The sequence below is a fragment of the Corvus moneduloides genome, chromosome 6, assembly GCF_009650955.1.
Source record: "Corvus moneduloides isolate bCorMon1 chromosome 6, bCorMon1.pri, whole genome shotgun sequence".
Classification (NCBI taxonomy): Eukaryota; Metazoa; Chordata; class Aves; order Passeriformes; family Corvidae; genus Corvus; species Corvus moneduloides.
The window spans coordinates 11071751-11098320 of record NC_045481.1 but is presented as its reverse complement, the minus strand read 5'-3'; the positions used below and the strand labels follow the sequence as shown (position 1 = coordinate 11098320).

Below are 26570 nucleotides of genomic sequence, written 5' to 3'. Positions count from 1 at the left end.
ACGCAGGAGCCGTGCAAAGCCGCCCAGAAACAGCGGGTTTTTAAGGACCAACCGTGACCCCTCTGAACGCCTCCACGTCCTTGACAGCAGCGGGACGAGGCGCCCCAGCTGTTAAACCCCTAAGTTTTGGAGGGGGATGCACGGCCCGGAGGCAGGGCAAGCCGCGGACGTCGCTCTCCGCAGCTGGGCAGCGAGCCGCGCCCGCTGTGCTAAACTAAACCTGCGGGAAGCTGTTTGCAAGGGCGTTGTAGCCCCTGTCTTGACAATGTTCCTCCGGACCCGCAGTGTTCCTATCTCTCAACATTCACGGTTTAGACCAGCACGCGTAACCACACCCGCCACTCCCCGCAACAAAAGCAGCACCGAGTGGTCCCTCACAGAGAAATCAGATGCTCCGACCCCGCTCGTCGGTCCCCTTCGCCCCCGCAGCCCCCCTGGAAATCGGGCCGCTCTGCTGAGGTGTTAAAAGATCCAGCTCAGGTGCCCGTTTCGGGCTTCCCGACCCTCCTGGCCATTGTGCCTGCTCTGACGGGCTCGAAACCTATTCAGCCCTTCTTCACCTTCCCGCTGCCCCCAAGAGCTCACCCCCCGGCACTGGGCTCAGGGCTGCACCGGTTCCGCCCGGCTCAGGCGTCTCCGGTTGATGCTGGGGCGGCGGGGCGAGAGCCCACCCCGAGGTGGGCTTGCTTCCCCTGGCTGGGCTCTGGACGCCGAGCACAGAGCCCTCTGCGAAGTCCCGGAGCGGAGGGGAGCCTCGGCGACAGCGCCAGCAGGACAGGCTGCGGCAGGGCATCACCCCGCTTCCCCCGGCACGAGCAGCGCCCGCCCAGGCACGGCAAAGGTGTGGGTGCCTGAGCCTGTCCCCGTCAGTGCCTCCCTCCTGGTGCATGGGTACACCAGCCTCGGCTCCCTCCCGCCACCCTACGAGGGACGAATGAGCGCTCCTCCCTGGTACCAGACTCCCGAGCCCCAACAAACCGCGCCCTGCCCCGCTGCGGGACAGCAGAGCCCCCCGCTCCGCCCTGCTGCCCGCGGCTCCCAGCGCGGTCCCGGCCCTGGCCCTGCCCCGCAGCGCCTTTCCCAGCCCCACGCACGTTGTGCCGTGAAAACCAAAGGCAGAGGACCAGCGAGTCTCCTCTCTCGGCTATAGGGGTAGCCGCTGTGTACGCGATTACTCTTTTTCTATGGTTGTTGTTTTTTTGGTTTGGTTTTTTTAGTTCTTTTTGGGGTTTTGTACAGCTTCGTTTTCCTTACTTTACAATAAAGCCATTCTTTGTTTTCTAACCTTGTTATCTCTTTCCTTTATAAGCTTTTGGCAAGCTTTAGTTGTAATCTGAAGTTACGGGCAAGACCCGGGCACATCCCCACCCCGGCCTGGCCCCCAGGACATTTTCCAGTCATACAGACAGAAATGGTCACTGTGGGCTTTAATAATAACAGAAACAGCCTCATCTTTGCTCTCTACTACTAGCAGATCTTGGTCAAAGGCTATATGAGGTCAGGATTTTTTTTTTTCCCTAAATAAGTCAGCTTTCTAAAGCTACATTCCTCCTTTAAACCGAACACAGAGCTCTTATTTATCACTTTCTCTTTAATCAGCAACAGAAGAAAAAATTGCTATGAATTCCTGGAATCCCTGAAAGAGATCACACTTTTCCTTTGCACAAATCAAAGTTATCTGCTCCTATTATATCCTCCACTTAAAATGAATCATAAGCCTCCTTCCCACTGAGCTTTCTCGGGGATACTTGTTTAGCACAGATGAGAACAATACGCTGTACATCTAAAGAGCCCAGGGCAGCAGAAGCCTCTCCGACTGATACAAAGGATTGAGAAACGTCCTATCTTTAAAACGCATTTTTAGTGCCTTTCCACCTCCCTGGTGCACGACAAACAGAAGTCAGAGAGCGCAGAGAGATTTATCAGAGAGAGATCTGAGTGGCGATTACATGTTCTGTCAATAATTAATTGAATTATGTCCTCATCATAATTACATACAGTCCTCTAGCCAGGAGGAGAAAAGAAAGAAGGAAGTTGTGGTGTGGTCAGAGGGGGATCTCAGGACATGGTTCCAGTCATTAAAAATGTGATGTAACATTGCAATCTGGTGTATTCTGAGGCACAAATGGGGAAACACAAATGAAACTAACTACCAAAATATTATTTGCTTTACAGCAGGGAGACAGAAAAAGCACTTGCGTTCGTTAGTTGTTTTCATTACTGCTTTCTGCTGGGGATTTAAAGGTATTTTGCCATGCAAAGACCAGAGGTCTTGCTCATTTGAACTATGAGCTATATGTTGTAGGTTTTCTATTGTTCACCATGTACTATCTGACTACATTGGATGTTTCTGATATTTGAAATAAAAATTTTAATTGGTCCAGAAATTAAAATTAGTCCAGCAAAGCATCCTATATTCAATAAAAATGTAGAAATGACACATTAAAATAATCTTGCAAGCAAATTCTTATTCTGATACTAATTTTTCTGTACTTCTTCCAGTCATAAGAGAGATCATTATATCATTATTAATTTATTATTTACTAAGAGCTGTTCGAGTACTCTTTTGGTACACAAATGCAAGAAAACAAAGAGCTCGATTCAGTTCTCACACAAGTTTTGCACTGGTGTGACTTCAATGACACGGGTGTAGTCACTTCAGAACCACCTGGGTGTAATTATGATCAAAATCTGGGCTATTGCACTTCCTTTGCTTTTCTAATGGTTCAAAACCTCTATTTTTCTACAGCACACTGCGGAAGACAGACAGCTGTTTACATACAGCGCTCAAAAATCATTCTCAAGTTCCTCCTCACCACCAGTGCCAGTGTCCTATGTCCTGCCACAATTTAGGCGTGTCAGCACATTTCCTCATCTTTCTGCATCCTCCCTACAGCATGAGAGTTGTAAACCCCATCGATATGTGTTTCCCTCTACTTGTTAAGGCACATCCTCTTGGCGTCTTGAGTTTTAGGTCAGGTAGCTTTTCATCCTAATTGCTTTTAAGATCCAGCTGCCAAAAGGGAATTTGACACCTGCTTCCCTCTTTGCAAATTTCTCTTTTCAGACAAATGTTTGATGATGCCTCTTGAAAAGGGGTTCATTTATGACCTCAACTTAATTGACAAACTCACGTATTTCTCATCTTCTTGGCCTTCCATCTACTTCTTCAGAGATTTTGGAAATGGTTTACAGTGGTAAATACACTAACACTCAACGGCCAAAAACATCTTAACTAGAATTGCAAACAGTATTCAGTACCTCCTGGGTGAAAATGCAATGCAGGACAAGGTTAAAATCCTTCACCTAATATGTTTCGCATGAGAATCCTTCTCAGGGCTTATGCCCTCAAAAGTAAGGCTCCCTCAGTCTGGTCTATGCAGTTCCTGTGCCAATCAAACTTAAAAGATCAGGCCTGTATGTTGTTTCATCTCTCTTTTTCAAGTTAATGGTTTCATCCTGACTTTGCTCATGGAAGCACTTGCTTCCATTTCCTTTCAAGCAATAAATATCCTCCATCTTAAAAGGACCTTTATGACATGGCCATATGGGGCAAGGTAGCTAAACCCCCTACAGATCATCCCCCAGTGCCCAGAATTACCCCGACATGGAGGTGATCCCTGAAAGTCTGATAAAGCCGTCCAAGAGCTGCATTTCTTACTGGAGTCTTCAAGAATGAACTGGAACATGGTCCCGAGCAGAATAGCGTTCCATTATCCCTTATAAAGTAATGGGCATTATGAAAAATTATTAACAGATTTAGATTTTACTGATACTCCTAGCAATGAGGGCTTTCAGTAGGTGACGGTAATGATGGTAAGAATCATGGTAAAACTTTCATTCTTTTATGGCCATCTTCTCTCTCTCATCATCTTAGGTTTATGAACAACTAGTGCTTGAGCAGTCTGCATGTGACCAGATTTTCACATTCCATTCCAAGGCAGCCCAGGCTGGATTTTTAGGGTCATATTTCTACTTTTCTTCTGTCTTGCTTTTCTTGCCTGAAGAGTCAGTCAGGATATACATTCAGAATCACAGCATATTCTGTGCTGGAAGGGACCCACAAGGATTGTTGAGTTCAATGCATGTGAATGGCCTATATGGGGATGAAACGTACAACCCTGGCATTACTAGTACCATGCTCTAACCAACTGAGCTAATCCCAGTCCATCCCTCGCAGTGGATAAAATTCAGTATATTCATTTAATCACTAGAGGTTATCAGGCATAATTCCTCAAATTATGTACCACATTACAGAAATTAAATGAGGTGTCACTGCACAGAACCTCACTTCAAGTATCATAAATTCAAAAAATTTTGCATCTAAACATCTTCCAGAGCTTTCTCTAAGTTCATATAACTTTGTAGGCATAATTATGCCAAAGGTATCTTTAGTGCCAAAGACCTGATAGCGAGAATAATTTCTAAGAAAAAAAAATAATTTCATAACATCTGGATAAAATTTAAAATATATGTTTATTAAAAATACATTTTATTAAGTTAAAAATAAAAATTTATGTATATGTTATGACTTACAATAACTCTTGTAATGGAAGTGATTCTTAAAAAAACTATGACACTGAGCTGAAGAAATTCTGAAAGTTGCACAATTCCATGCAAGAAAAAATACTGTTTATTTGATCACTTTCCAGTTGTGATGAAGGATAATCAGGAAAGAATAGGGCGCAAGGCTGCTGTCAATGAGATTTGCAGCACGTGGACACAGAGAACATACTGTGCCACTAACACAGACACATACAATTGCAGAGATCAAAATTAGCCCAGAGTGGTTTTGGAACATTGGAAAGGGAGAGGCAGGGACTTGTGCATTTTATGGAATGAAATAGTTATTCCAAGAAGTCATAAATATACAAAAAAAATTTTTAAATGACCAAGTTAATTTCTATTTCTTCTCACTCAGAAGTGAAACACGTCCATTGTGTGTGTGTTGGTGAATAAGGAACAGTTCTGGGGAAATTGAAGAGATTAAATGAAACTCGGTTGTCTAGTTCCCTCTATTTCATTTAATCTTTTTTTTCCTTTTAACTGTATATTGCCTTCTCTAGAGCACATGCCACTGGAATGATTATGTTGGGCTCTAATTTTTTTGATGGTCATGCACATCTGTCTCTGACAGTGTTTAGCTGACAGAAGTATCTGTTACAAAATAAACTACCATGACATCAAAAGGAGTCAACTGTTCTATCTACCTGATTAGAGCAAAGGTATGGTAAGCATATGCAACAGAAGAATTTGGAACTGTTCCCCAGAACTGACTGGCAAGACCTCTCCTATTCCCATGAGATGTCTTCAGTTGATTCATTCAGCCATTATACATTCCGGAAGTTATCTACTGGGAGGGACAGAATGGAAGAAAAAAGAGCAGATTGAGGAAGAAATGTCATGGACCTTGCATTTTGTATTTTTTTTACTGACTGAGTAAAACTCTTCTACTGCATTGTCATGAACACAAAGACAGGTGTGGAGGAACTCCATAGTGATTTACCAGTAGAACTGAAACAAACTGATATGTACCATAGAAATACATCTGTTTTCTAAGGCTGGATAGGAAGCTACCCAGAGAGATGTATATTAGCACTTCCTGCAGACACTGCTTGAAGCTGGAAATATCTCCTTTTCCTTTTACCACATATTCTGTGCCAATATTAAATCACTTTGGAACCTTCTGTTTTGTTAATAAATCTAATCCCAAGAAAAGAGACTTGACAAAAAGGAAAATCAGACTTTATTCTATCTTTTCAGTTATTGAACACTGTCTCACAGCTCATTCCTAGATCTGTCAAGCCCCTCTTGCTCAATGAAGTAAGACAGTGGTTCAAGGGCCAGATGGTGGGAAAGAAGCCACTGAGGTCTCTGAGAGACTGCAGCACTGTATTACAAATGTGTGAGACAAGGGCCAAACTGTGGGACAATGAGAAGAGGGAGAGGATTATCTATTCCCATGCACAGCAGTGACAGACATGCACAGATAAACATTGTCTCTGAAACCTGGTGCTATTTTTGCTACCAGGTGAGCAATCAGGGCATTCATTGCAATTCCCATGTCATTTGTTTTTAGACGATGGATGTGTCATCATTGCAAAATGGAATTTGGGCTTTTTCAGAAAAGAAATCAACACTTAAGTCATACTTTTGAGTAAGTCAAAAGACACCCAAGGGTATGATTGCCTTGTATGCTGTTCTTTTTTAATAAGGCCAAGGAAAAGCATCACTGGATGGGATCATAATCATCTGCTGCTTTAATGCAGGCAATCGAAGAAGTCTCCTTACTGATGGCTGTAAATTCATCATTATGGATACCACTCAGAGTCATTTGGCACGACATTTTTTATGCATAGAACGGAAAAGTGCAGTATTAGCTCCCGAGTGATTGGATGAGTTGTACATCCATTAATGCACATAACAGAAAATGTTTCCCAGCTCCAACTTATCTCCTACACAAACTGAGAAGATGCAGATTGACTTGCTGCTGTTTACTCAAATTTTTGGTGCATTTTTTCATTATGTCCAAAGTCCTGTTTATCTGAGAACCTGCTATCATCATGCATTGTAGATTGTACTGCTGACTCTGAGATCATAATAGCCTGGCTGTGGTCACATATTATGAAATTTACTGGATGACAGGCAATATGAGAGAAAATTAGTTGCATTAATCCCATAATGAATAAATATTTCTCAATTCGCTGCTTTGGGAAATAAGGAAGTGGTAGATTGTAAGCCCAGGAAAACTGGACAAATTTTTAATCAAATTTTTAATCTACACAATTGCCATTTCAACCTGGTTAAAATCCATGTGTCATCCATCTGAAAACTGCAAAATTAGTCCACTAAGAATTCATTATACCATAAAAACACTAAAAGTAAAACAAAAAAACCCTGTGCTCATTTTCATAATAGACCACCTTTTTCATTTAAGACGTTTCATTTCTAAATGTAACTAGATTAAATTTTCCAGGAAAAAAAAATTAAGATTTCATTTTCCATTTTGGCCAACTCAAAAATATACATTTTCCTGTTATTCAAATGAAACAAAACACACATTATTCAAATTCCCTCTTCTGCAGTGTTTCTTCCTGTTCATGAATTGCTCAGGAACTGGTTATGATCAGTTAATTTATCCACACACTTCATCGATCAAATTCCATGAAGAAATTTCACCCAAGAATGTATCAACTATTTGTTCACATAGGATATTTATTCAGCTGTGATATAGAACCATCACTTACATGAACGGTGTCATATTTGCTCCCCTGCTGATTATATGGCTTTCTTTTTTCAGAGAGGAAATACCAAATATCAAGTAATTGCATTTCTTAGATGCAAATTATCAGACAAATAATCATTAAATGTTTACAAGATATACAAAGTTTCTATCCAGACAGCAGAATTATCCATCTTTAAGCCATTGACACATTTCAGAACTCTGAACCAACATCTTTTATTTAATAATATGCACAAACTAGAGTTTATAGGAAAGACCTAGATAATAAGAATGCACCTAAAAATAATAATTAAAAAGTCTAGATTTTAGCATTTCGGCTTCCAGTATAAGCAATAGGGAGAATTCAATCCTACCTCAGCTGTCAGATAGTGAGGACACTTACTTAAAGGAGGACTTTTTGGTACAAGCCCAGCCCATGTCCATGGATCTGAACCTGGAAATTCCATAACCTGGACAGTGTCATAGCCTGTGAAATACACAAACCATTTTCTTGGAACTTTAAGAGAAGAGGTACTGATCAGCACTTGTGGGGAATGGTTGGACTGTTCACTTTCCTAGCAAAGCTACTTACTGAGGATATAAAACAGCTGTGTTACAGTATCAAGCAAAATATCAGGTACATGCCATAACAGTGAGGCTACTATTTAATTCCAGATGACAAACATTCTTCTTTATTTTATTCTGACCAGAAAGGTTATTCTGACTTGAGAAAGCTTCCCAACATTTAGCCAATACATTCCCTCACAAAAACACTGAATTTACCAGAAATTCACACACACTCCAAACAAAACCCCAAAAATCCCAAAGAAAACCCCAAAAGAATAAAGGAAAATAAAAAGAAGGAAAGAAGAAAAGTTTTATCCAAAACTTTTAGGTCAGCTCTAGGATGGACTTTTGGACTCGCTTGTAATTGCTTTCATTGTCTGATTGGTCAACATTACTTATCTTCCCCTGCTGTGCATATGACAAACTGTCGTGTAGGCAGGCGTGCTGGCCAATAAAACCTCAAAAAGCAGTGAAACATTCCCATCAGTGCAAGCAACAGTTCTCAGTATAAGTAATTGTCTTGTCGTATGTCCCCAGGCCCATTCTTTTCCCTTTCTTTCTCTCTCACTTGAATTTCATTAGAGATGTTCTTTCTCCATCAACATAGCCTCATGTTACTTCTCTGCAGCTCTGCTGCCCTCCATTCTAAAATCTGGCATTACAGTGGAACTTCCAAGAATTCCATTCTCTGAAGCATTATGAGTCACACTGTAGTCCTCAGCAATATTTTTAAAACACCAATGTTTTTTTAATCACTCTTGAGACCCACAGAAGAAAGTAAGGATATTATCTTGCTAACTTACAGTCGTGGTTGTTTTTTCTATTGCCACCCACACTCTCTCATCTTTCTCCAGATACTCTGCTCCAGTCTCTCAATAGTGCAGGCATATGGTATTCAAGCATGCCAGAGTCTGACTTCAAGTTTTAGTCATTTTTCTTCCTGTAAAAAGGATGGAGGGACATTAAGCCTATGACCATTTGAGAGCTTTCTTTATGTGAGACTTTTATTAGGGTTTATATTTTTAAAAAAATTATATGCTATACTGTAAAACTAACAAAGAAATATCAGGTCTAAGCCATAATTCATCTTATCTGAATACCAGCAGTGCCATGTGTCTGGTATGTCAGAGGCAGCACAGAAATCACTGGTACAACAGTGAACATAGGAAGGGGACAACTTATGCCTGCTTTTGGCATTGACTTCAAAAAAAGCATTTTAACACAGGAGATGGTTATCTTCAGGAGTTTTAGTTGTAAATACTATCCCTGATAAGAAAAACATGAATCTTTATTCTACTGTTGAAGAACTTTCTATTTTAATTAGAAAAAGGAATCCAAGTTACTAAGCTATAGTAAAGTTATCAGTTCATTTTCATTGTATGTTTCAATGTTTGCTCCTCTTTTTTGAGCACAAGGGATGAGGCAGCTTGTATTACAAAAGAGTTATTTGCAGATTAGGACTGAAGTTCCACAAATTGCTGTTATCTGCTGTGCAGATGCTCATGTGACACACTGAATAAATATACCTTAAGGTAAGCACATAACACTGGACAATGGGCATTCAATAAAGAAGATCCCTAAAGACAAAGATTATCTGAGTTCTGTAGAGATCAGCTTTTGCACGAAGCACTTGAGAATGACTGGCTGCCCCCATGATAGTTTTTAGACAAAGCTGCCAGGAAATAAGAGGATGAAGAGACCTAGATTCTAAATTACCAGCTGATCATGTGAAGAAAGTACATACTTGGGTCTCAAAAGTTACTCAAAAATGGTCAGTGAGTTTGCCTGTGCAAGAGATGGTTGAGAGAACTGTGAAAATAAACACATCATTGAGAAATGGAGGTAGGATGAGTGAGATTTACTTAAGAAAAGGCGAGAACAGTGTTAAACGAAATAGAAAAGAATCCAATCCATATTAAATAGTAGCATTAATGCAGTCAGCCAGGAAGCTACAAGTGATGAAGACTCCTCAAGAATCAAAGTTAGATGAAGGATTTTATGCACACTTGTTCATGTATTTGCTTGTCTACATAAAATAAAACACAATCATACTGAAACTGCTCATTTTACAGCCAGCTCATATAGGGCTTTTCTCTCTCACTGCCTCTTACCAGCAAGTGTGGAAAAGCAATAAACTTGCTTTTCATTTTGGTAGGATTTTGCTTCTACTCTGCGTGTCTTTAAGAAATCTTCACCATTTTTTTTTGTTTTTTTGATTGTATCAATACTAAACTTTTGGAGTATGTTTTTACTCCTGGGCTGCATCCAAAGCAGTGTGGGCAGCAGGTCAAGGGAGGTGGTTCTGCCCCTCTACCCTGCCCACATGAGATCCCACCTGGAGTTCTGCATCCAGCTCTGGGGTCCTCTACACAAGAAATACATGGACCTGTTAAGAGTGAGTGAAGAAGAGGGCCATGAAAAGGATCAGAGGGCTGGAGCACCTCTCCTACAGAGACAGGCTGAGAGAGTTGGGGTTGTTCAGCCTGAAGAAGAGAAGACTCCAGGAAGAATTCATTGTGGCCTTCCAGTACCTAAAGAGGGCTTATTAAAAAGAGGGAGTGCAACTTTTTACACAGACAGGTAGCGACAGGACAAGGTGGAATGGTTTTAAACTAAAAGAGGAGAGATTAGATATAAGGAAGATATCCTTTACCCAGAGGGTAGTGAGACACAGGAACAGGCTGCCCAGAGAAGTTGTGGATGCCTCATTCCTGAAGTGTTCAAGACCAGACTGGATGGTGCTTGGAGCAATGCGGTTTAGTGGAAAGTGGCAGGGAGATTGGATCTTGATGATCTTTAAGGTCCCTTCTAACCCAAAATATTCTATGATTCTAAGATGCTGTAACTACCAGGCCAAGACATTTAAAAATTGCTTTACTCACTGTGGGTGTTTTTAAGATAAAAAAATAAAACTTTCTAGAAAATAGGTGAAAATATTAACACATTTATTAGCCTAATGTTAAACTTTTAAATCTGTATGTAGTCGCCCTAGTGTCAGTAAAGTTGTTAATTCTCAGTGATGGATATCCACAAATCTCAATGAATGGGTAGGAGGTACAACTCAGCTAAACATCACACTATCTGAAAAACTCATTATCATTTTAAATTCAGGAGCCTATTTAAATACAAGCATCCAGTTTTGAACATTTGTCATAAGAGTGAAGCAGTGATGGGTTCAAATATTTGGTAACTGCTGATGTCATTGATGAGCTGCAGAGATTTCAATTTTTCACAGATGTTGTTACCAATAGAACACATCCTTAAGCCCCTTCTGTTTCCTTATTTTTATTACTTCTAAGAAAAATACTATCCTCACCATCTCTGAACCCCCCCTCAGTGTGATTTTGGGCCTTGGGCAGAACAGGATGCAACAGACACACGAACAACCTTTGGTCTGGGCAGCGGATGTCAGGCTTAGCAAGGAGAACGTCATCAGTCCAAGAACAATAGCTAAAGCTTCCAGGTCACTCTGAATCATTCTCCTGAGTGGCCCTTCCTACTACCTCTTACTGGCTTTTCAGGAATAATTAGAAACAGGCAGCAGTTATACCATTTCTGTAAGTTTAAAGCTACGCTTTCAACAGCAGAAAAGCTCAAGAGCACAGGCAATTTCCATCTGAATTTACTGATGCTTTACTCAGTGCTCCACAGGCAGAAAACCCAAGTGACACAACAGGGAAATCTAGCACATACAAGATATGAAGGCCTGAAAATGAAGATTGTTGTGAAATTTAGAAACATGATACTGATGTGAATGTGCATGTCTCTAAAACAGTCTCTTCTATTATAGATCTCAGATGTGTGTATGCCAGACATAGCTGAGTGAGAGCCAAAGCCTAGATTAATTTGCTTTTTATAAAAGTTGCCTACACATGTATCTGAAAATCAAAACACAGAAAAGAATATCAGAGATCTCACAAAGAAAATAATATTTAATTAGTTACAGGTTAGTAACTAATTAGTACAAATTCAGGACCTTACCTTAAACAATTCTTCATTTTGTTTTGTTTTCCTTGCATAAAATACAATTCTGGAATCTGGTTTTCATTATAAGCATTCTTTAATGAACTCTCTGGTGCTAATGATTTAGTCAGAAAAAATAAGTGGTATTTTGTTCACTTTTACCGTCTTTTTCTATGAAAAAAAAAAAGAAGAAGCAATGTAATACTTGGAGGAATCAAGGAGTAAGTATCCAAATATCTTAGAAGACAAAGACTGCAATTTTAACAAATCTACCCTAGTGTATGGCAATATGATGGGAGTTACAGCTGTGACAGAGATTTTAAATGGGAAAGAATCGATGCAGATTTGCAGATGGAGGTCATGTCTCAAAAATGTGTTAGGCTTGTCCAAAGGAGCACATGGATAAGATGATCTGGTAACTGCAGTGTGGTAATTCTATACTTGGATACTCTGGTGCATATGTCATGGATTTCCATGGAGCTTTGGGAAAATTCACAGGCCTTTAAAAGAAAGAAGCTACCACGGCACAAAAGCAATGGTCCTCTTGAGCATTATTAGATTTTTTTTCAAGTTAGGAAGGAAAAGAAGGAATGAGCAGCCAATTGTCAGAAGGGAAGAAGTTGCTCGCAAGGTGTTAACAGGTCTCTGATGGAATTTCTGCTGTTCAGCCTGCTCCTGAGCAACCTCAAACACAAATACAAACTTTATATCTTCTGCTGATGATCCGAAATTGCCCAGGAGAGTCAAAACTAAAGCTGTGTGAGGCAGAGTATAGAAGTACCTCACAGTCCCAAATGACTTGATGGTAAAGTGACAGATGAAATTAAATGCCATTCCTAAGTAGGAAAAGACAAGGTGTGTACACATTTTTGTACATAATTCCTGCCTGATATAACTCTGAACAACAAAGTCCACAGAGATTTTAGTTACTTAATTAAACCAACTGTTAATTTATATCCATGATTCAGGGTATTCCTGACAGTGCCTTTGAATTTCATTGATGTCTTTTAGACTACCAGAGTATTTTTTATAATTCCATTTGGAGAGAAATCTTTGTCTTTAAGTGTTTCAGAAATACAAACTAATTATCCTTATAAACACTCTTATAGAATGAAAACTGAGATATTTCAGTTAAATTATTTACACAAAATGCTAAAAGTACGTCAGACAATTCTCTACCAGAAAACTGCCATTTTCAATGAACCCCTTCTTAAAAGAAATTAAATTAACTTTATGCATTTCTTGGGAAAGTGGAAAAAACTTTTAAAATGTAGATATATTTCAATCAGACATATCTGGAAAAGAAAGGTTCAAATTTTCACATTATAAAAAATTGCAGATGTTTAAATTGAATGTCTTTAATTTAACCAAACACTACAATTCAAACTACCCAAAGTAGATTTAAATTGTATCTCTCTTTTTTCCCCAGGAGATATTCAAGAAATTGTCTTTCTTGTTCCCACTTAGGATGACTTTATTTTACAAATTATAATTTTTTTTTGACAAAGAAACAAGGTCATTCACTTACCAAATCAGGGTCTGTCTGTCCATTACATGCCATGAGTTGAGTAACTTCTGTGTAGAAACAATACCTGTCTAGTACTACCTCTTCACAGATTATCTTTTCTGGGTAGAGTATGTCCCTGTTGATTAATGTTCCCTGAACCATCTTTCAAGAGGTTTGTGCGCTTGTAGGGGAAACTAAAACAAAGCAGAAGTGTCCTGCTGCAGACAAAGCTAGGCTGAAACTAAAACTTTTACTGAAAGATGAGGAAAAATACAGGAAAAAAAAACCCACCTAATTTTAATAGAGGAATTTATATTAATTTTAAAGTTTTTGGTAGTAAAGCACTGAACCATGGTCTGAAAAAATTGGCTTCGTCTGCTCAGTCAATCTGTAATTCTACATACAGCCCAACTAAAGCTCTAGGCATATGAATAGTTTGTATTAACTACCTGTTTTGAGATTTCTTCAGTTGCTGGTCTTTACTCTTGCAGGCTCTCTGTTACGTATGAAATTAAAGCATCGTAAAATAACTCCATGCACTAAAAAATGCCCAGAGATGACTGTATAACCTGGAGTAAAGAAGGTTCCTAGTGTAAATAAATACCTGAAGGTGTACAGGTTTTTAGTGGTGCCCAATGAACAGGACAAGAGGCAATGGGCATCAGCTGAAACCTGGGAGTTTTCATCTAAACATCAGGAAACCTTTTTTCCTATGAGGATGACTGGGTGATGGCACAGGTTTCCCAGGGGAGTTGTGGAGTCTCCACGCATGAACATAATCAAAAGTCATTTGGACATGAACCTGGGCAACTGTCTCCACTGTGGCCCTGCTGGAGAAAGGGGGTGGGACCAGATGACCTCCAGAGGTTCCTTCCAACCCCAACCATTCTGGGATCTGTGATTCTGTGATTCTGTGAAATATCACTCAAACTGACAAAACATTAAAGAGGAAAAATGGAAAAATAAGGGAACAATTTAAAAAATAATCTTTAACAAGAAAATTAAGGAAAATATGCCTGAGCAACTAGAGAAGCAGAATCCTTTTGGTACATTTATTTATAACAAGTACTTAATAAAACAGCTAGGAAAAAATACAGACTGGAAGGAGGACATATGCATCCACAGATCATAGAAGAATTATCTAGATAATTTTTGAACCGCTGACAATTAAATTGGTATACCAAGAGGAGCAGGTACTGAGAAATGAAAGAAATTCCAAAGAGAGAAATAGGGTTAATACCTTTCAAAAGGAAGTCCAAGGAATTCCAGTACTTGCTTTCCAGTATCTCTTCTCCTTCCAGAAAAGCAATTGGATACATGCTATTAAGAAAAAAAATGTATGGACCCAAAGAGAGACCAAGAGCAGACTAGAACCATAAGCAAAGTAGAAAACTAACAGGATCAAAAGATCACAGGATAATTCAGGTTGGAAGGCACCTACGAAGTTCATCCAGTCCAGCCTCCAGCTGAAAGCAGGGTCAGCTGTGAGATCTGACCAACTTCTTTGTATGCAGCTTGGTCTTGAAAATCTTCAAGGACTGCACAGCTTCTCTGAGCAATCTGTTCTGATTGCTGAGATTCTGATCTGTTCTTGACTGACCAAACTGTAAAAAAGTTTTTCCTTAAATCCAGCCTGGCCTTGTATTGTTTCAACTTCTGCCTATTATCTGTAATCATCCCATCAGGCAGCACTGGCTCCATCCTCCAAGGTCCCCCAAAACCCATATCTTCTCCATGTTGAACAAGCCTCAGCTTCTCCTCCTGAGGCAAATCCTTCAATCCCTGATTATCTTGGTGGCCCTCCACTTAACTCGCTCCAGTTTTAAATATAAATGACAAATCCTGGGCAAGATGTATAGAACACTCATTTCAGAGATAACCATAATGCAGTGATGAATATTCTTTTTAGAACAGTTTGGAATTTTCCATCTAAGAGAACTGATAATATATAAAAGACGCTGTTTGAAAAAACTCCCTATTCAGGAATGAAGATAAAGTTTCCCTTAACTTTTATTGAGATCAAAGTCTCACTTATACAATTATATTTAAGAATCTAGTTGCATGTCTTAACAGGGATAGACTTGAGCACATGTTAAAGTACTTTCCTGAATCTGGGCAAGAGTTGTTATATGTAGAATATAACCTGTAGCTGGACTTCATATCTGATTACAGTGCCTTTCAAAACTTTACCCACAAATGATTCACATTTTCCCAAACCATTACAAAGCCTTATGAACTGCAAAGTAATTAAAAGACCAAAGCAAAAGGTAATGGAAGAACATATATCAAGTTTGGAAAGAGGTGGTACCAAATGCAATAGAATTCACTCAGTATTACTTAAGATTTCCATTAGCTATCCATGGTGACAGATAAACAGCACTTATATTTGTAAATTATGTTGTACCATTACAAATGTTAGGGAAAAGAGTGAAATACATTGCAAAGGAGTCTGAAAATATCAGACTGTGGAAGCCAACACTGCTTGCCCTGCTGATACAAAATTCCTATTAAAACAATAAGGTGTGCAGAATTTGGCTTCTGGAAATAGGAAATAAAGGAACAAATCCAAAGCTCACTAAAGTCAATAGGAGACATTCTTCTGACCTCAATGGGCTTTGGATATCACCCAAAATGAGATTCATTCCGGAAAAACGCAAGTTGAAAGAAATCATCATTCAAAAACTAGCTGGGGGAGAGATGTTTGGAAAACCTGGAAATCAAAGAATACCTAAGAGACTTTGTGTAATATATGATACGTGACAAGAGCTTATGAACATTGTTACAAGACTGTACCTTTTCTAAAACCTTATTAGTCTAGAAAGGAAGACAGAATAGAAGAGATAAGAGAACCCATTCCATCCAGTTAGAGAGTAGAAGTAGCAGGGATATCACATCACAACCTGCAGGCAGGTTGTTTTGTATGGAATTTAAAATGTGCCAAGCATCAAATAAAAGCACATCACCAAAGGTAGTTGTCCCATTTGAGACACCGCTATTTTCTCAGCTGTTTTTCCAGATACAAGTCTGCTAGTATCTACAAAGATCAAATGCACACATAGTTTGCATATAGGAATCCATGGTCAGACTTCAGTATGACACAACTGTCACATCTGTGATGTGGTCATCTTCCCATTTTAGTGATGAAGGTCAACAGAGCCTTTCAAGATTCCATATTTCCCATTATACACAAACGTCCTGTGCTAACACAAGGATGCCCTCCTTTGGTGGAAGGACACCCACTTTCATTCTCCTGTACACCTTGCTGCTGTCAGATGGAGAAAATGTTTCAAGGATATACATACACCTCAGTGAAACGAAGGTCTGACCTGATTGTCAAGATCAAATAGATTCAACATGCACGCTATAAATTCTCAGGATTCCTATTCTCAACAATTATTTCCTACAATTTCATTGCTGAGAAGTGGATAAGGACATCTGTAAGCACATGCTAGATAGCAGAAGATGATAAAGGTAGCTTCCCCGCAACTGGTCTGAAAAGAAAGCACCTATTCTGGCTCCACTTATTCAGTGCAAGAGCCTAAGAATGGTTTGTATAAAGAATAGATTTGTCATATTGAAAGACTCTGGCAGGCTGACTAATGCACCTACTGAAGTTCAGAATGGCTTGATCCTTTCTGCTCTGTTACTACTGTTGCTGCTGAGGAGAGGAAAATTTTATTTCTCACCAAAAAACACAGACAAATCCCCCAAGCCCAAACTGCAACACAAACCATGTGTGGCTCAACAAATAATATTCATGAGGTACTGCAATTTATTGCTTCATTGGCCATATTGGTTCTATATCATTTTTCTTGTAAGACATAGATAAGAAAAGGGTGAAGACAAGCAGAAATCTTTGAATAAATATATTGGAATAAATAATTATAATATTATTGCGATAATGATGACAAAGCTCCAGTTTATTCTAGAATGTCTTTAGGTTCATACACTGTAGATTATATGCTATTTAGTACCATCATTTCTGGTTTAAAATCTTTCTATTCTTAGATTTTCAAACAAGAATCATTATTTTTTTTGGAATTGTATATCTGACCCTTCAGAGAAAATGTTGGAAAACATTTTATTTTGAAATATTCATCCTTATGCTTCATATATTCTTGGACCACTTCACATCTAAAGCTTATTGGCTTTTGCTAGAAAATCATGCCTCAACATGACTGCAATTCTTTCAGTGGGCTCAATCTTGTAGAATCCTGAGCACTAATTTCCATCAGTTCTCAGGTTTTCTCTGAATCTAATCTTTTGTGACATCATAAAAAGTTTGATGGAATGAAATCACAAAGAAAGTATTAATTCAATTCTCACAGGCAGGAAGAAAAAGGGGCACATGGATTTTAAAACACGAAGATTGTAAAGAAAGTTCTACAATTAAGATGGGAAAAGAGAAATTGTGGATAACATGATACACAAGAGAACCCTTCTGAGTAAACTGCTTTGCAAAATCTTTTTATAAAGCTTCGGTAGGTTTTTTAGAAAGTAGAACCCTATGCTCTTACTCTAAATCCTCCCTGATTTTATAACATTGATACTGGAAAAATCAAATCTCTTGTCTGAAAGCTATAGTTGCAATTAACGAGGATGTTAAGCATTTTTTTTCAGATACATGAAAAGAGTGACAGGATTATAGACCACCAAATTGTTGGTATTTTAAGAATCTGACAGGCTCAGCACCATGTGCCATTCTAGCCTCTCTGTGTATCCTTTGTGGTTAAAACTCTTAAGCACTTTAAATTCTTTTGGTCAGTATTTTTTTCCTTTTAGGGCAGACAACTAGAAGCACATTCCAAGTAACTATTTATGGTGTACAGAAAATTATAAGATACTAAAATCACCTCTTTGAAGGTGTTTCCAGGCATTGGGTAGTAAAACAAATATCTTATTTATAAAAAAAAAAATTTTAAAAAAGTTGTTGTTTTACATCTAGAATATAATTATCTACGTTCCAAATCAAGTGAAAGACAGTAACAGCACAAAGAGCAAAATAGTACATGTCAAATCTTAAAGACTTTACTTGGACAAATCTCCCATCAAGCTTTGGTGGCAGCTTTGCCTGATGAAATATGGCTGAGCCAGATCTGAAATAAGCAAAAATTTAAGAAGCCACAGGAGTGGAATAAGTTATAGAACAACAAGTGAAATATTTATTTTTGTTGTCTGGGAAATAACAACAATTTAGTGCATTATTAGTATAAAAGTAGAAGTCCACTAAACCAGCAGTCCTCTGATGCATTTATCCAGATACAACAGAGGACCAAAAAGATGTTTGAAGAGGCAGATGACTTTCCAGAATACTTGATACAGGCTGGAAGAAATATGCGAACAAATTTTTCAAATCCTCAAACTCTGGCAAACAAAATTGACTGTAGCTTTGCATAACTTCATTTACAAATGGCTCAGTCCTCTCATGTTTCTTCTTTTCCAAGGAACAAGACAAAACTGTGGATTGGTCCTGTGCAGGAGACATATCTGTGTGTTGGGGTTCATGGTGGGGAAGAGGCCAAAGCCCCTGTGCTGCAGCCAGGAAACACACCTGGAAGCAGGTTCCTTAGAGCCCCACACCTGGGAAAGAGCTGGTGGACATGTAGCCCAGCAGACTGTCCCACTGGGCAGAGAAGCACACTGGGAGACAGGATGAGAGGAGCTGCCAACCACCTGCAGCTGGTATATCAGGTCATGCAGCAGGAGACAGCTTCTGGCACCCAGCTAGGAAAGTCTGTAAGACATACCCCGTTCTGTGGGGGTGAGTGGATGCTGGAGCCAAATCTATGAGTCTCACACTCAGTGCACAAAAACTTAACAGCTCAGATGGATGGGTAAAATCTGTATCGGTGTAGAAACTGCATGGGATGAAAGCTTTACAGTTCTGCAGAGGAATCTGGTTCTGCTCTGTACCATCTGTGCACCAATTGTGTGGATTGTTTGTTGAGCTTTGTTTGGTTGGGTTTTTTCCTTCAAGAAAGATACATAAGTCAGTAAAAAGAATGCACTTCAGGTCAGTTTAACTCCTGAGCTATTGTTTTTGGCCCTCGCCACTGCTGATTATAGGTTCAAATTTTATACAAGAGTTAAAAAGAAGAATCATGCCTAATTACTATTTTCTGCAATTTATTTAATTTCAAAGACAACAATTTAATTTCAAACTTTGCTCAAATTAGAGGGGGAAATAAAAAAACCTGGAAATGCAGAAAAAGTAAGATTAGAGACCTGATTTTCAATGTAAGACCCTTACAGCTGATGGTATATTTCTATGTGCAGCTAATACACACATTGTCTGTTTGAAACCTAATGACTGTGTGATAGTAAATATCTGGTAGATCCAGACCATGAAGAGGGTGCTTCCATTAGGTTTGTGCTTATACCACTAATATGATGTGTTTGTTCGCGTGTATTTTACAATATACACACAAATTAGACTGAGCGATTCTTAGCAACAAGGAAAGGCAACAAGAAAAAAATAATATAAGCTTATACATACATTAAACATTTATATAACGATGCACATTCTATGTGCATAACAATAAACACATTTCAGTCTATGAGCATGCAGTAAACACACTTCAGATGACAATTTAAAATTAACGTCCACGGGCACTCCAAACATGCTGTGGCACTCGTGGAGTGAAATCTGAGGCTATTAAAACAAACAGGAGCCTTGCTTAATCAGGGTTTTCCCGACTGCAAAACTCCAGAGGGGGATCCAAGAGAACCCTTGAGGAAATTTAAGATCATATGACATCAAAGTGAAAAAAGGCATCACTCCTATCTGCTTCTCCAGAGGCTTCCCGTGACTTACAGGAAACACAGCACCTTATGCTCTCAATCAACTGAAAGCAGCAATGGAAGAGATGGACTAAGACTTGCATAAACATTGGTAAATGTCTTACAGGAATGTTTTTTAAAATCTTGATGTTCTTTTCTGGCTTCTGGGGTTTTGGCAGGAGCTCTAGTCTCTAGGCCCATTTCTGTGTACACAATTTAATGATGGGCTTGATTAAGAGACAGTAATTCACAAGAGGTTTAGCTATCTTACTTATTGACATGAACATGAGTACAATGCCAAAATCAAATGGTTATGTCCCAAACCAATGGAAAATCACAGAGGCAAAAGCGTGATGGAGTCTTCATTTTTCAGGTTTCATGTATTTGTACTGTTTTCCACTGTATATAATCTATAATGCTTTATAATCTAAGCAACAATCAATCGAGCCTTGCAAGACCTTTTGCCAAACAACAAGTAGCAAAAACATCAGCCTACATCTGCCCATGAGGGAATTACATTGAGGTCCAGTTATATTTGTCCCAGTAACTCTGTCTGCCAAGTGAGCCAGTTTCCCTCAAATGAGAATTTAAAGGAAGAACACAGATGTTGGCTCTGGGATAAGCTAAGACAAGACTGCAAAGGCAAATTCTAGACATTGAACTCTGTTACAGGGTAGTTCAGGAGTCAACCTCAAAGGAAAACAAGGCAATGAGTTCATAAAAATTAACTTGTTGACCTCCTACACAGGATTACAAATTTCCAGCGAGGTCAGTAGGATTTTCAGGCATATAATATATCTTAGGACAGGACTTAATATGCTTTCAAAACTGGCTTTTCATAACTGAAAGGCAATATAAAGAAAACATCCTTGACATCCCCTGTATTAAACTAATGGCATTGAACTTCAGACTAATTGACTATTTTCTTTTTCCTCTCCCTGGCAGACTCAAGGAGAAGAACCCTCTTCTACGGCTCTACATTCCATAAAAACTCAGTTTCCTGAAGTCTTCTCTCTTGCAGGAGAAAGTGGAGATGATCCACAGCCTGCAACTCTACCATATATTCTTTTACTGGAATAAGAAATGTTTTTAGATCAACAGCTTCAGAAGCCAATGGAGCATCTGTGTGCCAACATTAAAGTCTCTTTTCAGCTGTGAGAATTCCATGCTTTCTAAAAACCTTGCCTTCTCATAGGAAGATGGCCAAAATCTCCCAGATAGGAGTTTATGGCAGAAATCTACAAGTTTAGATCACTAATTACTGCTTTTGAATAAATCTCAGTGTACATGTATACATTATTCTGTATGTCTTGATTTCTGTTTTATTATTTCCTTCAGTTTGACTTCCATCTGAATTCCAGTTTATTACAAAATTTTGAATGTTTTATTTTTCATCCTTTTTCAGTCTTGTGGTTGTTCTCATTCTGGCATTTAGTGACTTTTCCCTTCATTTGCTCCTTTGTATTTCTTTAAGGCAATGAGCCATTTCTGTGGTGCTGGATGGGGATGAGGAAAGCTGCCAGCAAAATTTTTGGTGCACGTGCAATATAAGTCCTCTCCCCACAAATTCAGGTTTGTAAAAGGTAACTCTAGGAGGAGTTTCTACAAACAGTGGTACATTCTTTCCAGAGGTAATTATAAGGTCTTAATTTGTCTCAATTACTCATACATATTATATGCTTATATATTTTTCACATAATATGATAATGTAACAAGTACTTATGCATATTAAATACATGAATATGAGTGCAAGCATAACATTTTTCAATATTCTAAGTAGCACAATGAATTCTCAAAGAGCCTAGTACTTGCAAACAGCATTACATTAAAAAAACAAAAAGTATATGTCAACCAACTAAAAATATTCATGTACAATGAAACACAAATATATTCCTCGTATCTTATAATATTTTTAGAGAATTTTTAGACAATTATATTTCTCACATAAAAATATTTTCATCAGATCTATCTATATGAAATTTTATATTCCATTTGGTGTACTAGAAGCTCAAAAGTGTGATAATCTTAAAGAAACAAATAGTGAAATTACTAGATACAGAAAATCCTTGCTTTCTTTTTGTTATTATGACAAACTGCAAAACTCAAATATTGAATCTGACAAATATAAATTACATTGTAGTTAGCGTAAGTGTGATGCAAAACCCACTGATATATTTGGAAAACAAATGAGTCTCACAATTCACACAGAAAGTCATCAAACTGAGAATCGAGTACAGCAGAGAAAAAAGCTGGAAAGCAATATAAACTGTGTAAAGGTTAGTGATGGTGCAATGAAACTTTGACTATTGTTTTCCATGCCACTTCAAGAGATGTTTAGCTGAAAGAGAAAGGTGTCAAAGACAAGTAATGAAAATGTGGTTACAGACACAATATGACCCTATTATAAGAAAAGACTGAAATGAATAAGTGATAATATGACACAGGCATCAGATAATTAAATTTTGGCAGTACATGCCAAGAGCACTTATGTCCACAATGTGATTTCACAGGAATTCACAGAAAAGAAACATATAAAGGCAACTTCATGGTTTTGATCACTACTGTAAATGTAACAAAGAAAGAAAATGGAGGGGCACAGTCACAACCTTCAAATGCCTGCCAAAGTAAACAAGAAGGCGTTTGATTTTCAGCCAATAAAGATGAAGTGAAAAATGAAAGTGGGAAAGCTCTGCATAGAGCTTTTTCTGGTAGAGAAAGACAGGCAGATGTGCATGATACTTTATTTATGGCTTTGGTAGAAAAAAAAAGATTGAAAAAATATAGAAGCACTTTTAAAAATATATTAAAAATTAGAAAGTGTTAGTCCTTCAGATGTCTGTTGAAGATGTTAAACAAGGTACAGAAACTTTGCAAAAGCGGAAATTCAATTGGGAAAATGCACTTTTCTTTATCAATGTTGTTTCCCATAGAAGCTAAACTCAACTACAGGATTAAGCTTCCAACTGCATTATCAGATTACCTAACATACATTTTTTGAGATAAGACTACCAGAGACCACCGATAGATGACAGATGAGAAAGAGCAAGCAAGGCAGAGACATGAAATATTTCTGGAGCTAATAACTTGTACAACAGGATATAAATCAGCAAAGTAATAAACTCTGCAAGACACGTTTTAACACATTTTATGAGATGCTAATTCATATTTCCACAGATGTTTGACAAAAGTAATCGCATTTTCCATTTTGGCCATAACACAACTTCCTCAAATCAGTTTCAAAGTTAGCCCTCACACTGCTTCTGCATATGGATAAATGGTCGGTGTTTCCTCCAACTCGGGAAATGTTGGCACACCACACCACTGCATGCAAATTAAACTTGCTTTGGAATTGAAACCAGAAGTAGTTTGATATTGGAAAGATATTTTTTCTAAAATAATTTACAATTTAAGGGTCATTCAGTGCGGCGATCCATTGCTTTTCCTATTTCACATGCTCCCCCCGTTCCCTGCCCTTAGCCTTGGCCACTCCCTCGGACTCTCCCTATTGGTTCCTGTACCCCAACCCCACCCAGGAAATGCCTCTGGGCCCCTGACAAAACCCCCCACACCCAGACTGCAAGGTCTCTCTACCTCTGGATATTGAGGCGACAAGGTGTGATTAAAGCCATCTCAAACCCTCATGAGAGACCCTTCTCACTTCCTTCATCACTGGTTGTAACGCTGATAGCTGACCAGAGCAAGATCACGAGGTCGTCCGAAATTGGACTGCAGGATGCAATGGGTCGCATTGCCCTAGGAAACCCTTGCTGAGCTCTCAGGGAGCTACAGCCTGCTAAGCAAAAAAGCGATCACAACAATTCAGAGTCAGAAGTCAACAATCCCCAACCCAATAAGACTGTACTAGATTGTATAACAGGAAAGAGACACTGACCTTTTCGATTCAGCCTGCTGCTATCCATTTGTTTGGCCATCTCTTTCTCTATTTCCTACTTGCCTTTCCTCCCTTATGTAGATATTTAATGATTTCTTATCCCTCCTGGTAGAAAGGAAAGAGATGATTGTTCATTGCTAAAAGTAATAAAGTGATCATTTTCCATTGTTACAGAAAAAAAATATGGTTCATTGGTAATTGTCTTATTAAATTCTTGATGCACTGTTTGACACTGTGACAGATCATTGACCGCAAATACTCCCAGAATTCTTGTCTTCCAGGCAAGGATGAAACTTAAAACATTACTTCATGTCAAAACTGAAAGGGAGGAAACTGAAAGATGCAGAGCGAATGGAGAACTATTGCAATACTGTCTTACATTCTCCACTGTGTTCAGTATATGTCAATTGAAACATGCTTATCAAGATATTTTCTATATCTTTTCACTAAGTATACCATTATGTCCTATGAGATGACCTAAGAAAGCACGAGATACTGAATTATAAGGAAAGCCAAGCTGAAGGAATTATGGAAAGAAAATACTTAAATAAGCAATATTCACCACTAGAGAATCTAGAGAAAGAAGCAGGAACTATGACCATCAGAAGTCCTACCTATTCAGGAAGAAGCATTTAAAAATAATTTTAAAACATTTTACAGTGACATGTATTTATCTTCCACATACTGAACACAGTGACAAACAAGTGTAATACAAGAAACAAAGCCAATTCTAAGGGAAAAAAAATGTTTGCTATTCAAGCCATGGATCTAGTAACAGATGGAAATTGAACCTTTAAACTGTTCTTACCATAATGACTACTTGGAGAACTTACTAACTCCAATTATAGCCACAATTAGCACTTTTTAAGGACATAGATGTATAAAGAACTGAGACAGATCTAACACCAATAAAAAAGTACCCTGTTTTCTGTTATGTTGGCTTATCAAACTCTGCAACTGGAAAAGGGTTCATCTTTTTCACTACTTCCCCAGATTTTCCCTGTTCTGGCTTCCAGAGAATGGATTTGTCTTCATGATTTTTAGTGACACCTTCAGTTCTCTAAGAAAAATGCACTAAGCAGTTTTTTCCCCATGGTGCAACCCCAGCACAGTGCCCTCTATCCCATTTATCCACCACTAAGGAGGCACTGGGCAGAACCAAAAGGCACATCATGACGTTTTCCAGTGGTTGTTGGATCAGTCCTGTGAGGCCATTGGCAGTCAGCACACCTGGGACAGACCAACTCAGAGCACTCTTCTACTATCAGAGGACTTACATAGAACTTTATTCCCTTTCCCTTTCACAGCTCCATGGTATATCCCACTTGCAGCTCAAGGTCCAGCTACAACTTATATACAGACAAACAGAATCCTAGCACTGTTTAACTATCAGTGTCCAACACACTGTATCTTCATACAGCTCCTTCTCATAGAATTTCTTCCTATGTCATTTATAGACATATTTTTGTTAAACATTATCTGGAGAAGAATTATTAATCCACAAAGCAGACTGAATGCCTCTTAAAAAGAAGAACTTCTGACATCAGCAGGTTGTTGATACACAATTATTGTTTATTTAAAGAGCTTCTGAGAAACTGTGAGAAGGCTCATTGCTATTTATCCCGAAGTATGGATGTTAGCCTGCAGTTGGAATGGAAACAGACTAATGTTTCCAATGAAAAAAAAACCCTTCTAGCCAAATTTTAATTGAAGCTAGATAGCAAATGAAACAATTTTTTCGCCTGGGGAATAGAAGACTCTGAAAACAAAATTGTATCAATGAATTTGGGATTATTTTAATACCAAAAGTCTAAACAATATAAATTATATACAGAAAAGTATTTAGAAATTCTTTTGTGGATAAAGAAAAGCCAAAACTTTTTTCCAGAAAATACTGAGGTGGATACTGATGTGTTTTTCCAATGAGAAAATACTTATCTGCTAGCAATCTGATATCCCCAGCTCTGTCTGCTCATGATCACAGACTAATTTTCAAAATTAATCCTTAGGATTTTCATTCCACAGTTTTAAAAGGAGTATCAATGTGTTCTGAAGGCTTTGTTGTCTCTTAGAATTTCGCATTAGTCATTAAACAATCATCCTTGATTGTATACACTGTTTACATCTTGCAGCAATGTTTATCTTTAATAGATGATGGTCCAACAAATATACTGGAACAGATTAATTGTTTATCAGTGCAACTCATAGACTTGTCTAAGAAGGAAGAGATGTTGTTATTCTGTAACTCAGTGAAATAAAAATAGAAGGCACCCAAATATGCAATTGTTATCTTTTTTGTTTACAAGACACATATACTAAAATTTATTCAGCAAAGCAGTTTGGAATTCTTAATTCTTCTAGGAAAGCTTTGTACAGAAGCTTCCTCTGTAATTCATACTTACCTTCACACATACAACTTACTAGATCCTAGATAAATACTCCAGATCAAGACCATAGCTGTAGTATTCTATAAACAAGGAGCGTCTGGAAAAATTACTCTTAAAATATCAAAACTAGTTACTTTAAAGCTTGTGTAACACCTGAGATCATGGTGAAACTAAAATGCAGTCGACGGCTATGCAGAAAAGTTGTGCAGGCTTGGATGGGGAACTTAAAGGTGTGTCTTAGCACTGCCTAGA

At 38.5% G+C, this 26570-nt stretch overlaps 1 long non-coding RNA gene across 3 annotated transcripts in view; it reads right to left on the bottom strand.

The window, feature by feature from the left end:
- The window catches only part of LOC116445147, a 74876-nt gene that overhangs the window by 16761 nt on the left and 31545 nt on the right, over window positions 1-26570 (bottom strand). Inside the window, exons 4-7 of one of the 3 annotated variants that reach the window (XR_004240672.1) lie at window positions 23932-24036; window positions 14500-14579; window positions 11771-11923; window positions 7196-8729 (exon numbers count right to left, since the gene is read on the bottom strand). This is a non-coding gene — a long non-coding RNA (uncharacterized LOC116445147). Of the gene's footprint in view, window positions 1-7195; window positions 8730-11770; window positions 11924-14499; window positions 14580-23931; window positions 24037-26570 lie in introns of those variants that run through there. The other 2 variants (XR_004240673.1, XR_004240671.1) reach the window with 2 other exon arrangements.